This window comes from Silene latifolia, chromosome X (assembly GCF_048544455.1).
Source record: "Silene latifolia isolate original U9 population chromosome X, ASM4854445v1, whole genome shotgun sequence".
NCBI classification, from domain to species: domain Eukaryota; kingdom Viridiplantae; phylum Streptophyta; class Magnoliopsida; order Caryophyllales; family Caryophyllaceae; genus Silene; species Silene latifolia.
This window is the reverse complement of record NC_133537.1, coordinates 251,862,410-251,877,969: the sequence shown is the minus strand read 5'-3', so window position 1 is coordinate 251,877,969 and position 15,560 is coordinate 251,862,410. Positions and strand designations below refer to the sequence as shown.

Genomic DNA, 15,560 nt, shown 5'->3' with positions numbered 1-15,560 from the left:
TCTTTTGATCGAACACCTAATCCCGCCCGCCTCGATAGCGGCCTCTACTAATGATTAGGGAAGTTATTCATACTTGATATATCGTCGGCTATATGCATGCAATGCAACATCCAAGTTTTAATCCTAGCATGTGAGAATTAGACTAAGTCGGTGAACAATTAATTAGCATACAATTGGGTCGAAGTAGGATTTAATGTCCAATTACATGTGAAGGCATACAAATGACACAAGAAATATGATAAATACAACAAAATTACAATAATAAAAATTACAATAATTACATTGGGATAGGCGATTTATGTCGAAAATACCTTTAAAATGGATAATTTGAGAAAACGAATAAAAGAATAAATACGAACAACAGAAGGTGATAATACGAATAATAGTTGATTAATACGTAAGCTAATTTAAATTAGGTCAAGGCAGAAACGGAGTTCAGGGACAGAATTCAGCCAGGAACAGGCGCAGCAGAGCTGCGTCCCTTGAATAAGCGCGAGAGATTTGCTGCGTCTGTTCCTTGGCTTTCGATTAAATTTGTGAAGCCGTAATTGCAAGCCGTTAATGATAATTGGTAAATTTAATGATTGATTGATATATTTACTCGGATGAAAGTGATTAATAGGTTAGTTAACATATGAATGGGTCGTGAAAACAGCAAAACATAAATAAGACGGAATTAAACGAATTGACATAAGACGGATTAATTACAGGAGTGAAAAATATTAACAAGCTAAACAAATTAAATCAATTAATTAGGTTAGATACGATGGATTAATGACGAATATATGATGAATATGACAAAAGACAGATGAAAACTATATCAAAGACGAATTCCAGAAACCCAATATTGATGAATTGAATCTCTACAACCCGGAATTGAATTTAATGACGAAAACCCGCAAATATTGGATTATTTGGGATTTAAGTCGGATTTGTGACGATTAAAACATGCTAATGATGATGATTATAATATACATGTGAATTATATGCAATCATGATGAAGAATTAACAAACAAACGAAACAAATAAAAGAACTTGACGAATAACAGAGGATGAACGAAGAAGAAAGGAAGCGAGAATCTGCGCGGCCTCACGAAGAGGCGCGGCGAGAATGCGCTCCTTCAAGAGGCGCGGCGATTCTTGCTGCGTCCTTTCTCGACGGTTATCTACTGGAAATCCGTAAAAAGAGGTTTTAAAGCATGGTTTTAGAAATCGATTTTAATGGTATTTTCGACATAAACCTTACAATTGATGATGATACAATAAATAAATACAATAAATAAAAGAGAGATTACACCCTCAGACTTACATGTTGACGAAACGAGAAGGACTAAGATATCGATTAGTGATGCTCGACGCGAATGCAAAGAAAGTGCCCTCGTAAGAGGAAAACGATTAGATTAATTAAGTTGATTGATGTGGAGTTGGTCAAATTGGTCGGTCATGCAAAACGAGGCTGGTACTCGAAAGATCCGAGCTTACGTGGTCGAAAGTTCAAGCACGTAGACGCCAAAAAGTAAGAAAAAAGTCTAGAATGCAAAGGGAGAAGAGAAGGGCAGACACTCGCGTGAGAAATATGAGGAGCGAAGGCTCCTATTTATACTAATCACGTGGAGAAATTAGGGTTTCTGAGACTTTTTGGAAGTGAATCTCGGAAAGATATGAAAAAGATACGAGAAATACGCAAAAAGGGTCAGGAAGAGGCGCGCGACCATGCGTCTCTTGGAAGAGGCGCAAAGACACTGCTTTGTCTGTTCCCAAGGGGTTTCCTCCTGCGGAAGAATGATTTTCGTGTTTGAGTTATGGTAGGACGGAAATAATTCGGTTTTCCTTAATATCTTATGTGAATATTACGGGAAATTGTTTGCCAAAAGATAAAATTTATGAAATATGGAATAGAAATATCCGGAACATTCCAGAACATTCTGACTCGGGATTTAACGGTTATCAGAAAGTGGAGACGGTTTTAGGCCCGGACTCCGAATGTACTCTAATTACGGTCAAAACGACCGTATCGGCACGTAGGTGACAACTAAGAGGTAGACATTAATATTTGAGCAATCACTTGACGATAATCTTACGAACTGTCACAAATCGTTCCGCGTACCAAACATGCGGCCCAATCATCACCCGGTGGTTTGCGAGAGGTGCAGAAATGAGGTATCTACAGAGCCCCCACTTTGACTGAGGCTTGGACAAGGCGAAAGTCAAAGTATAGCCATCATGTCAATCGAAGATTACAACCTGACGACTATGGCGATGCGAGGCGGCTCAAGGGGTCTGAGCCAAGGACCTGTCGTCGGGAACATTTTAGAGTCTGTCGACTATCGGGGAAGGTCGTTTAAAGTCCATTAGACTACGTAAGGAAGCTCGCCAGCCATAAGAAGAGATCATACCTGAGACTTCTTCTCGAGATGCTTCCGGGGTGCATAGGAGCTAAGGTTAAGACCATAAGGATTGTGCTAGGGTACGGGGCCCTAAAGGAAAGCATTGGCGGGAAGGAGGCCAAATATAAGTTCAACTTAAGGGTAACTAAAGCTTGGGTATAGGAACTCTATTGGTTTGGGAACTTCTGGAGAACGACTCCTTTGTCGAACTCCGCGGGGAAACACGAAATATTGTGGGTAGCGGGACACAAAGCGGAGCCGCCGAGAGAAAACTGCTTGGGTAGTCTTCGAGAAACAATTGCGAGTAGCAGGACACAGGCGGGAACTGCTGAGGGGAAATCTGCTTAGGTAGATGTTAATCCTCACGTCTTGAGAGGGACAATACGTCTGCTTACTCTCGCTGGAGACATGATCGGGAATTATTCTTCTTGTCATGAGAGGAAAAGTGTATCCGCTTACTCTCGCTGGAGACATAGTGAAGGTGTGTCGAATTCTGTGAAGGAATAAATGCTCGTTGCGACAAGCAAGAGATCTTGGAAGGAATAAATAATGTGCGACAGCCTGCTGCTGGCTTGGAAATACGGGCCGGAACGAAAGAAAATCGTCAAACGGACCAAAAGAATAAAATAGCATCGGGGAAGAGGCGCACCAAAGATGGGCCCGCAAATAACGAACTCTTAACGAATTTTTGAAAATCCGTATGGAGGGAACACAGGGAAGAGGCACAGCAAGAGTTGCGTCTCTTGGAAGAGGCGCAGCGCTTGCTGCGTCTATTCCCCAAAGTGTTCTTTCTGCGTAAAAACGCGATAATCAGGTGGCTTATGTTCATTTGTTCGAAACACAATTCACACAATTTCTCTCTCAAATCTTCACCATTTCCGCCAAGATTTGATCCAAAAGCTTACATTAATCATGACTAATCGAGGTATGTGTCTCATTCTTGCATTAATCATCCATATTTGTCCAATTTTGAGCCGAAAAAATTAGGGTTTATGACCCATTTGATCGAAATTTTGGGGCTTTTCCCCCAAACGCATTTGCCTTGTCAAATTGACATTAGAAATGGATAGTAGGTAGTATTAGGAACATAACCATGTATTTGTCTCGAATTTTCGTTGAGTTTCGAGCCTTTGAGTGAAATTTGAGACGGTTTCACAGCTAAATCGTAAATCGCCTCGAAAATAGCCTTAGGATTGCCCATTTGCGATGAAACTTGATATTTGGGATCCTTGAATGATGGGTAAACTTTCTACCATCTCGGAATTTTGGTTTGTGACATGTTTTTCAGGACACCTTTCTAGGGCATAATCGCCGTTATAACGAAATGCTGCCGAAATTTTGGCTCGAACCCGGGACTAGGCTTCAAATTAGGCTTGACTTGACCCAAATTACCACATGAGTGATCGGGTTGATGGGAATATGGCTAAGGATGGCAAGAAGAGAGCGATTTCAGGGCTTCCGAAGGCTCGAAAATCCCTTAACCAAGGCTTGTCGTCACGTGACGCGGCCTAAATTTGCTTTAATGTTGCAGGCGATGAGGCTTCTACTTCTGGGAGAGCTCCCATGGAGATAGACGCTTCTACTGTCGAGGAGGCTTTGGAGCAGGCCTTCACCGCTGCGGTGATGGCTGCTGGGGATGGGGTCCATGAGGAAGAGGAGGCCGTCGAGGAGGAGGAGGCCCCGAGACGGGCCAACGTCGGACGAGGAGGTCGTCAGTTGAGAGGTGCTCCTGCGTGGGCTGAGACTTGGGAGAGCGAGCACCGGTGTGGGTGCAGAGGGTCACCCGTCCTACAGACGGTGAAGAGTTTGGTAAATAGGAATTCACTACTCATTACTCATCCTCTTTCATTCATTTGTTCAAATTCCTTTCAAATTCTATTCAAAACTAAAGATAGCTTTTGTTTCAAATCACAATAGGAGGCCGGGAACATCAGGTCATTCTCGGGATACACGACAGTGATGGAGCACTACGAGCGGTACCGGCGGAGGAGCGGGCCATGATCGAGCGTGGAGCGTTCGGTCCTTTGGTTCGGTCTGGAGGGATATCGCGAAGAGGAAGCTGCGGGCTAACCTTAGCCGGGTCCGCGCTTTCTTGGACCGATTCTGGGATACGACTTCCACGTTCCACATGCCTTTCGGTGAGGTGGGAGTCACTCTGAAGGACTACGACATGATTTCAGTGCCGTGTGGGGGACCGAGGAGGTGGAGTGGCCGAGAGGCGCCATGAGGGCGGACTCGGGAGGCGAGGAGATGTCGGTGGAACTTGTCGCCGAAGGTGTTCGATCTTAGGGTTTGATACCCGTTCCTACGTTCGAGACTACTTTGCGGGGAAGACCCGGCGGCCGGTGACGATTGACGGGAGGGAGACGGCTCCTCCTCCTCCTGTACACCGGTGAGCGAGGGGCTCGTTTGTGGCTCTGGTTGTTTCTGTCTTCGATTTACCTCGGAGACAAGGGCGAGAGGCTGTCGACGAAGATTCTTCCCTTCCTTTCTGACCTGAGTTCTCTAGGGCGTTGGGACTGGGTCACAGCTGGTTTTTCGGTTCTCATCCGCTTCATGAGGGCCATGGTTCCTCCGGAGTTGATGGAGAAGGGGAATTCTCCTGGTGCTGTCGGACCTGGACTACTGCTGGAGGTATGAACCTTCCTTTAGACCAAAGTTAATTCCTTTTCTTTATCAAATCACGAAAGATCGGCATTGATTATTCTGCTTTACAGGCGTGGGTGTACTCCTACTTCCCGAGCCTCGCGCCCAGGAGGACGGAGCCGCTGGAGAAGGCCTATCCCATGGTGAGGGATTGGGTGATGTGCCGGACGAAGAGCAAGCGTTCTTCTCACAACGTCTACCGGCGGGACGTGAACGCTCTTCAGCTGAGCAGCGTGAGTATCTCACTTATATTCACTCGTGCTTCTTATATTTGCTTTTAATTGATCATAGGAATGATCCTTTTTATCTTGTCACAGTGGGTGCCCAGACCTTGGGCGGAGTACGCTAGAGCGCCTCCTTTCGTGGCTGAGGTCCTTCGGCCTAGGAGCTCGAGCCGACTGCTGTTGAGGACGTTGATAGGTCCTGTGTGGTACTTGGGCGAGCGCTTGGCTCGTCAGTGCTCTCGGGACGCGTTGACGGTTCCCGTCGATCCTCCTAGGACGATGTTTAGGGAGCCTTCTGAGGCTGAGAAGGATGCGGACTTGGCTGGTGCTAGCGGTGACGCCCTTCTTCTTCCTGGCGAGGACTACTCGGCGTTCCTTTACGGGAGGTTGGCGTACTGGCCGGTGGTGGTGAGCATCTTTTATTTTTCCTCTTGATTTGATTTTGAGAATTATGATGAAAGATCATCGATTAACGAGAACCATTTGTCTTTGCAGGAGGTCGAGGCGGCGGGCATCGAGCCCCCAGAGTACCCCGAGACCCTCGAGTACACTGACGCGACCGGGAGGACGACGATCTCCGAGCTGCGTGACTTTGACGTAGCTGTGACGGATCTTGCCAGACGATTGGCGATCATCGATTCGGAGGGTGAGCCTCTAACTTGTATAACTTTTGTGTAAGAACACATTTGATTGAGTTTGCTCAATTGTTGAGAATTTCTTTTTGAAAATGCAGGTTGCGCCGTCTCGGTTCGTGGCGTTGTGGAGGGTGGCCAACCGGCTGCGAGCTACTGCCGTCGAGGCACTTGTTGGCGGTCGAGGTCGTCAGGTATGAACCTTACGCCTATTTCATTTTTGATTTTTGATTTTCTGATTTTGCTTGAATCGATTGACATGAGCCAATTTATTGTTTACAGGGTGACCGCGAGCTGGAGCGAGAGTTGACCCAGTCTCGGGAGGAGACATCTCGCTTGTTGAGGGAGCTCGAGGTTCGGGACGCCGAGATCGCCGTTCTTGCGGCGAGAGTTGCAGTGTTGGAGGGCGCCCAACAGTAGTTTTGTGTAGCTTTTTGTTTGTTGGCTATATTTTGCACAATTGTATATTTGGACATTGATTTTGAGCATTTTTGGACTTTGTTTGGGGCGAGAGCCCCCAGTTTTTTGTACATCTCCTTTGTTTGGTGTATATACGACGGCCTGAGTGCCTTTGCTGCTGGGTTGCGTTGCTTGTATCTGCAGGTTAGTTTTGAACAGGTTTGGTAGATGACGGTTTACGCCGTCATGCTGCCGAAATTTACATAGAAAACACGCAAAGCATACATTTATATATACATATGGCCTTAATTAGCGCAAAATGAGTGACTCAAAAGAATGCAAAAATGCAAAAAATTTTGCCAGAAATGACCGGACGGTAAGGAGGGTTACCCCCTAAAAAAAGAAAAAAAAGAAATCTATAAGTTAGAAATGTAGAAATGAAATTAAGAAATTGAAAGTAATATAGAAATGTTGAGATTTGGTAAAATAAATGAATTAATTAAATGAATTAAAATGAAAATTGCTTCCTAAAATGAAAATATACAAGTGTGATAAAATGGGAAAATGTCGACGTCGCCTCGAAATGCGTGCCCGCGAAATTAGGAAACCTGAAACATGGTAATCTTCTCGTATTTACCAAAATAATAACCCGTAGGAATAGGAAATTATTCGTCATGGAATTAGGAAAGATCCAACGCGGAAAATCACAGAAGCGAAGCTGAGGAAGAGGCGCAACATGAGCTGCGTCCCTTTGAAGAGGCGCAGCAGGTGCTGCGCCTGTTCCCAAGCTGTCATGTCCTGACGGATTTTTGGAAACAGAAATTAGTATAAATAGAAACGTCATTGGAGTTTTAATTTGCATAATTCTTCCGTCTCTTCTTCGTCTATTTACATAAAATTCTCAAAAGAAGTTTTTCATCATGAATACTTTGGAGATCCGCTTGAAGGAATGGACAAACGAATTTTCGAATATGGAGAAGCATGATATGGGTGCTTATAATTTTGGGTCTTTGTTGAGTTTAAAACTCATCAAGGTTGTTAAACCTTTCTTGGATGCTTGCCTTGACTATTGGGACCCGAATTACCATGTTTTTGCGTTCCCTTGAGGTGATATTTGCCCATTTCCTGAAGAAATTGCTGCTATTGGTGGATGGGATCCCGAACATTTGCCTGCCATTCCTTCTACTTCGCAAGGGTACAAGAGCAAATTTAGAGACTTGCTTGGGTTGACTAGACTTGAGGTGGACCGTCTAGTTACCTCGAAAGGCGTGAGAATGTTGGACTTCATAGATCGATTCATCAACAGAGCCGACCCCACCGTTAACCATGTTGCTAGGCGGAGGGCATTTGGCTTTTGCTTGTTGCATGTGTATGTCTTCCAAGGGCATGTTGATGAAGACTTGAGAGGTGATCCCCGTCTTTTGGGCCTTGTTGAGTAGATGGAGCTGCGCAGGAGCCTAGCTTGCTTATGCTTAGGGGAGATTATTTTGGGTTTGGATAGTAGGAAATCCAACCGCGATCTACCGTATTTGGGAAGTCCCGTCCTTCTGCAGATAAAAGATGTTTTTTTTTTTTTTTTTTTTTTTTTTTATGTCTAATACCTGCTTTTGGTAGGTTTGGCTTATGGAACGGCTCCGATTGATCGAGCCCCCAGTTCATGTGCTTTCCTATCATGCCCGCTCGATTGCGATGAGGACGAGGTTATACATGGTGGACTTCACTCGGGTCTGTGATTATTGGAAGAACAAGCTGAAAAGCGACGATGGCCCGTTGATTAGATGGGTCGTACCGTGGTGGCACCTCAAATCTGTCACTGGAGTGTCTTCTTTGGATCCCACTAGGTCCGTGCGCATTCCTGGATTGGAGTTTATGGTGTGCATCTTCCCGGAAAGACTGATGAGACAAGTTGGGCTGAAATAGACGATCCCGAGGCTTGACACCGTCTCGCAGACTGCTATGGCGCTTACTACAGAGAGCCGACGAGAGTGGGCCATTAAATGGGCCCAAAGAAACATGTGGTTCTTGAATTTCTTTGCCAATGCCTTTGAAGGAAATGTAGATCTTTATACATATTAACATACTCATATATGTCTAAATTAATTTGTCATAAAATTAAATAAGGATTTTATGCATGCAAACAATATGGAAAATAGAGGAGAAATCATGTTCTTACATTGGTGATTTCGGTTTTATTGGGCACAAAAGAAATCTCCTTTTCTTTTGTTCTTGAGCTTTCCTAAGATGGAAGAACAAGATCCAAGTGTAGGATCTCTCCTTAGGATTAATACCCAAAGCTTTCTCTTAATTCAAATTAATATTATAAGTACTAGTATAATATTAATCTAGTAGAAAATTGAACCAAAATATTTATAAAACACTTAAATATTTCGGTTTATAGAGAGAAGAAGAGGAGGATTTTTATTCTCTCTAGGAATTGTATTTTGGATGATAGGTTAGAATGAATAATCATGCACACACTAGAAGTAATGTGTTGATCAAAAATTAAGGCAAAACCCTTGCCTTTCCCTTGGTAAAACCGGGTAGGAGGGAAGAGGAGGGAAGAAAACTCACCCAATGCATGCCCTTGTTTGCCTTCACAATGCAAACTAGGGTTGCATGCCTACTCTTGTTAGTAATCATTGTGTTTTCTAATTATAATATAAACACAATATGTAGCTAAATACTCCTCCAATTTTCGGCACTTTACTTAATATGGATTCCATATTATTTTTGTCAATTGTCAATATGTCACATGTCATATGTGACATAAATTTGTTATGTATTTTTAACATATTAAAAATCAACGTATTAATAAAAATACGTCACATACAAAATCGACTTAGTAATTTCATAATTACTTGTGCCAAAATATTTTACCATTTATAAATCACAACAGATTGTATTTATAATAATTCATTCAATTTAATTGTTACATTAAACAATTATTTCATCCGAGTAATTATACAATTTGATTACTCAGACCGTATCTCATTTAATCACATTTCAATTTGATACGTAAATTTTACTTCCAAAATCGTCCGTCAATTTTCAAGTAATTTAATTAACTCGTAACATTATACGATTAATTAAATAATCAATTAAGAGTGTTGCCCTATAGGTATGACCTAGGGGTCAATGATCACCACCGTCGTCGACGAAAGTAATGTCAAACTCTAGTCACCAATCATTACCGATATATGTTGACCAGTTGATGATAATAATATTACTTCCCAATTGTATTCTTTATAATGAGATTTAAACATGTGATCATTATGATCAACAGTCGTGATCGCATTATTGTCGGAGGACACATATTCCAACAATCTCCCACTTGTCCTCGACAAGTGTGCGTCACCAATTCTCTTGTCATATTACTATCTCCCACTCAATGCAAGGTGTCTTTCAGGTCGTACTTGCAAGTGATCATATCGAGAGTGGTTTCCTCGATCCGGAGAATAATCGATTGACCGGACGTATCTATCATAGATACTTTCCGAGCGTGGCCACGCATTTCCAATTCATTACTCCTCGAGTGGCCCCGAGATATTGTTATAACCCTGACTAGGGGTGGACAATTCCTATCGCACTCATTCCCTTCGACTAGCCACAGCCATCATAACCCAAAATATGCCCATTTGACCCCATTTACGAAGGTCGTAGTAACACAAATCAAAGTTAATCTGAAACTGTGCCATCTTAGGTGAATAGTCTTTAGTCAAAAGAATCGACTCATTCGAATACTATAGTAGCTCTCGCCACGACCAGGCTATATAAATTTGCCAGAACTCTATAAGCGGTCATTAGGCCCGACAAAATGTTCCTAACAGTCTGCCTATGTGATCGACTAGTCATCTCACATGACTCTATGGCACTTGAACTTGCCATCAATCGCATCACACTCTAGTCACTTCGAGACGTCACCTCATATAAGTAACTATGGGCAAATACAATGTTAATCCATGTTCACTTTAACGGGGTTCAATTGTCTTTACAACCCGTTTGGATATAACAATGTACAAGGTGAGTTAATAATAACTCAAACGACAAATGTCGACATCACACTCGGGTAGTCAATATCATATTAAAACCTTGTGATGTATATCATAAGTGTAAACACTTATTGATTGCAATAGAAGTTTAACATCCCATGTGTCCATGTGTTCAAAGTTCTTACACTTGCAATCTCCTTCACATTCATGTTCTCTCTCATAGCATGAATCTTACCAAGTACACATCAAGGTTCCCGACCTTGGTTTCGGTTCTTTAACTTGAAAGAACTTTCTTATCGACTATCACATAACGAACGAATTTGTGATGAATGACATAACTTGTACTGATCAAGTATTCCATCCACACACAATGCACTAGGTATATGTTTTGTAGAATCTTGTAACAATTGACAAGATTATTAGCATAGCACTTCTCACAAGTCCTAGCTTAACTAGGAAAGATTATTTTTGAATAACCTCTTATTCAACCAAGCATCTTTCCAAAACTTCTCATTTCTCTTTCTGGGCTTGAAAGAATTGGGATTCTCATAAATCCTCACATGTGCTCGGATTTTCTTTAATATGTGCAACCTCTTGACATACAATGGAACATTCCGTCAAACACTGAAATCGCTCATCGGATTCTTCTTGAGAATTCATGACGTTTCTATTATGGCTTACCATCCATCATCATGCTCTTATGCATATGATTCATAATTGGACATGTACATGATTATTCTAATGGCGGAAACATTAGTTACTAATAATCATGAGATCAACCGTTCATAGGTTCAATGAACGACCATGACTGCTAATGGCAATTCCATTTTCATCTACATGAATAACCTATGTGAATGTTGATACGATGTGTATCTCTTAATACTAATCCAACATCCCTTGATGTAATTGGATTCATCATAGTCCATGTTCAACCAGAATTGAAAACTCAAATGCTTCTTTGTGAAGAAGATATTGGCTCGTCATTCCTTAATGAGTAATGAGTTTTATACATTCAAGGATGATAGCTCCCACTAAATTCCATGTCTTCACATGAGAATTTCCTAACTCCCACTCAATTCTACATATTTCGAAATTGACTTCTCAATCGAAACTTTTATTAAGAATTGAAATATAAATTGCATTGCCAAGTTATTAGGATAAAACCATATATGTTCCATCATATCCTTTCAAAATACCTATTTTGAAGTGGTCTTATCTTAAACCTTACAGAAAGAGATTTTTAAATCTCCAACACACTCATGTCATAATGATGTGTAGTAATGTCATTATTCAAAAATATAAACAATATCTAGAATACGTCCTTCGCAAATACCCTTTTGGAAGGAGGTTTAACCATTCCATAGTGAGGTTAAGCAATGACATTTGCGTGGTTAAAACTTTGGTCGTTGAAGATATCGGTATATCAATCTTTGCAACTCGATCATAACTAGTATGTTACTATGATTCATTTAGGCTCTTAAGTAAATCTCAAGGTTGAAACTATTGGTCAAATGTTTCATAAACTTAGTCAAAAACTTGTTAAGACTTTACATTAGTCATTTTTCTTCCAAAACTTTCTTTTGGTCTCCTCGTGTAGTTATCTTGAGAATATACTCTTATGATTACTTCACTTGGTCTCTTTAGTCATATAGAACTAACTTGAGACCATAGATCTCATCTATTCGGCATACTATGTAAATAGATATACCTTCATTTGGTGGTTGACGTGCGCCTGGTGGTTGAATGAATTTGATGAATTTGATGTGAGGATATTGAATTGTAAATTGATATGAGGGAGGATGAAGGTATGAATTGTGTATACTGACACAAAGAGGGATTAGGTTTATTAAAAATTGTTTTTTTTTTTTAATTAAACATGAAATTATATAAGTGAAAGGGCGGTGAGGCAAATTTTTTGCGCGCTTATAATTTCAACATATATGTACATCGGTTAACTTTTATGTACAATGTACTTGATTATCATAAAGACATGGGCTTTCTTAAAATCCCATGTCCATTAAAATCAGAAATAATGGACATCAGTTTTGTTACTCAACTGATGTACATATAATTATAAGTACATCAGTTTTTTGCAAACAACTGATGTGTATAATTTGTACATCAGATTTTTAAATAATCAGATGTCCATCAACTGATGTCCATAGCGAGTTTTGTAGTAGTGTAAATCAAAGTTAATCTGAAACCATGCCACCTTAGGCGAACAATCTTTAGTCAAAAGAATCGACTCATTAGAATACAATAGTAGCTCTCGCCACGACCAGGCTTTATAAATTTGCCAGAACTCTATAAGCGGTCACTGCCCGACAAAGTGTTCCTAACAGTCTGCCTATGTGATCGACTAGTCATCTCACATGACTCTATGGCACTTGAACTTGCCATCAATCGCATCACACTCTAGTCACTTCGAGACGTCACCTCATACAAGTATGATGTGACCATAATTAGCGCATATTTAGCCCCCGAATTAGCCTTGTTCCCATGCTTTTTAGTGCATTTTTGGGTCATTTATTATCTTTAGTTCTTTGTTTTGCATATTCTTTGAGATTTTGATCCCTTGGTAGGAAAGGAGTAAGAATCTTGCATTTTCATGGCAAAACAAGACTAAATTGATCGAATTCAATGACCAAGCATCAAGGAGAGACAAGATTAGAAGGCCTTTGCACATATGGTAGTAGATGAGCAATGTTGAGATAGGATCCTTGAGTCCCCAAGGAAATCCCCAAGGAATTTATGAAGAAAAGGGAAGAAAAGAAGAAGAAGCCTTGCTGAGGCACAATCCGTGCGGATTGTCTACAATCCGGCCGTCCTTCATCCGCACAATCCGTGCGGTTTTCCACCAAGACGCCCGGGTTCCATCACCACAATCCGCCCGGATTCTCTTGAATCCGCTCGGATTCTATCGCCAGAATCTGCCCGTCCCGACCCTAATCCGCCCGGATTCCTCTACAGCGCGATTTCCTCTTCTCCAAGCTACGAAGAAAGAAGCCCTTCCTTCAAGAAATACCGGCTCCTCCCTGCTCAATCTAAAAAGTGTAATTACTAGTTTAGCCCTTAGTTAACCCTAATGCATCCCCCTAATTTCCACTATAAATACCCCATTAGTCTAATTAGAAGAGCATGTTCTTCTTATCAACAATTAGAGTAGTTAATATCAATCAAATCTCTCTTTAGTTTTATAATCAACAATTAATCAAGTTCTAATACAAGTTTTATTTCCTTAATCTCTCTTTTGTTCATCCTTTATTTTGGGTAATTGAAGATTATTTGGGTTATTATTGGGAGATTGACAACCTCTCAATCAAGCATTCAAGTACTTCTTTTATCTTTGCTTTATTATTGGAATCATTAGTAGGTATAATTCTCTTAGTCCTTTTTTAATTATTGTTAATTACTTTCATTTATTCATCATGTTTCATTTTGTTGGTATGATTAACAACCTTGCTAGCATGATCAACATGATAATGAGTGAGTAGTCTCTTAGCTAGGGTTAATGGGTGATTAGGGGAAACCAACATGGGAAATGATTCATGCTTAAATTAATATGCTTTCATGTTTTATTTGCTTGCTTGTTTTGATCTCAACTCATGCACATGTTATATTTGATAAAATGCTAAGCCTATGAATCCTTGCATTTACTACCATCTCCTATCTTTTCAATGAGACTTGTAAGACATAACCCAACTCGAGTCTCATTAGACCATGCATGTTGTTGAGTAGGGAAGATTAAGTCGACTTGTAGGTGTTGTACAATCTAATCGATTCGGCTCCGGGACCCAAACTTTCCTAGGATCGTAAGATATAACCCAACTCAATCCATCACAACAATAATTGCTTGCTTATAATTTGAGAACATGTTTGTATGATCAATTCCCATGATTCCCCTATGATCCCATGACACCCTAGTGCTTTTTAATCAATTGTTTACACCCCTTTTAATTCATCTTGCTAGTTTATTTTCATTGCTATTTTAGTTAGTAACCTTCTACATCAACCCAATTTGTGACACCCCCAAGACACCACTAGTTTCAATAGAAATCTCATTTCAATACCCGTCCCTTGGGATTCGACATTTACTTGCCTCTTTAGTAATTGTAGAGTTGTTTGTGAAGCTATAAATTGTGTTTTGATTCGGACGTGACCCAACGACCACACCTTTAATTGTGAACACGAAGCGGACCGATCAAAAATGGCGCCGTTGCCGGGGACGGTGTTTGTTTGATTTAGATTTCCTTTTTATTGTTATTAGTTGTGTCTTTCTTCGCCTTGGGGAAGTAAAACTCCTCAAGGTTTGTTCTAATTGTTTTCGAGTTGTTTGATATTTTGCATGTCTAGAAGGTCACAAGGTGATTTGTTACCGTTTGACCGTGAAATCGAAAGAACCTTGACGAACAATAGGAGACTTGTTAGGAGGAAATTAAGAGGTATTAGTGAAGTTGTTCAACCAACTATTGAGTTCGTCAACCCTTTCGCAATAGAAGGAGAGGAGAACCCCCACAAAATCAACCTACAATGCCTAAATTCTCGTCACACTCCGTACCCACCGAGGAGAACCTACCAAATGGTACTCCTACACCGCAACATCTAACCGGAAATTTTATTGCCAAATCCGCCTTCATCCAATTAGTTGAAATGAGCCAATTTGGGGGGATGCCTAGTGAAGACCCTCATTCTCATATGGAAACCTTTTGCGACTATTGTGATGCAATCTCTCAAACGGGTGTGACTCAAGACCAAATTAGATGGGTCTTATTTCCTTTTTCTCTAATCGGCACCGCGAAGCAATGGTTGAAGGGCCTTAACAAGGCCACCCTCGGAATAGATTCTTGGAAGAAGTTGGCTCTAGCTTTCTACAAAAAATTCTACCCACCGGAAAAGACTAACATGCTAAGAGCTCAAATTACGGGTTTTAAGCAAAGGGATGAAGAATCTTTGTATGAAGCTTGGGAGCGGTTCAAGGGAATTTGTCGCTCATGTCCTCACCATGGACTTAGCGAATGGTTTTTGGTACAACAATTTTGGAATGGTCTATATGAGGATTCAAGGAACATTCTCAACATGGGATCAAATGGAATGTTCACCGAAGTTGATGACAATCAAACATGGAACAAGATTGAGGAAATGGCGGTCCATAACTCACAATATAGTAGACCTCGCAAGGCTACTAGAGGAGGAAATCATGAAGTGGACTCCGTTACTCAACTTAGTGCTCAACTTAGTGCTCATATTGACACAATCAATTTGAAGTTTGAAAAAGCTATGGCT

General features: G+C 41.1%; 1 non-coding gene across 1 annotated transcript; it reads right to left on the bottom strand.

Moving 5' to 3' along the window:
* Positions 1–15,179: 15,179 nt before the first annotated feature.
* On the bottom strand, positions 15,180–15,286 carry LOC141625894 (small nucleolar RNA R71). Its single transcript, XR_012535639.1, has one exon. It is a non-coding gene; the product is annotated as a small nucleolar RNA R71 (small nucleolar RNA).
* Between the last annotated feature and the right edge of the window lie 274 nt (positions 15,287–15,560).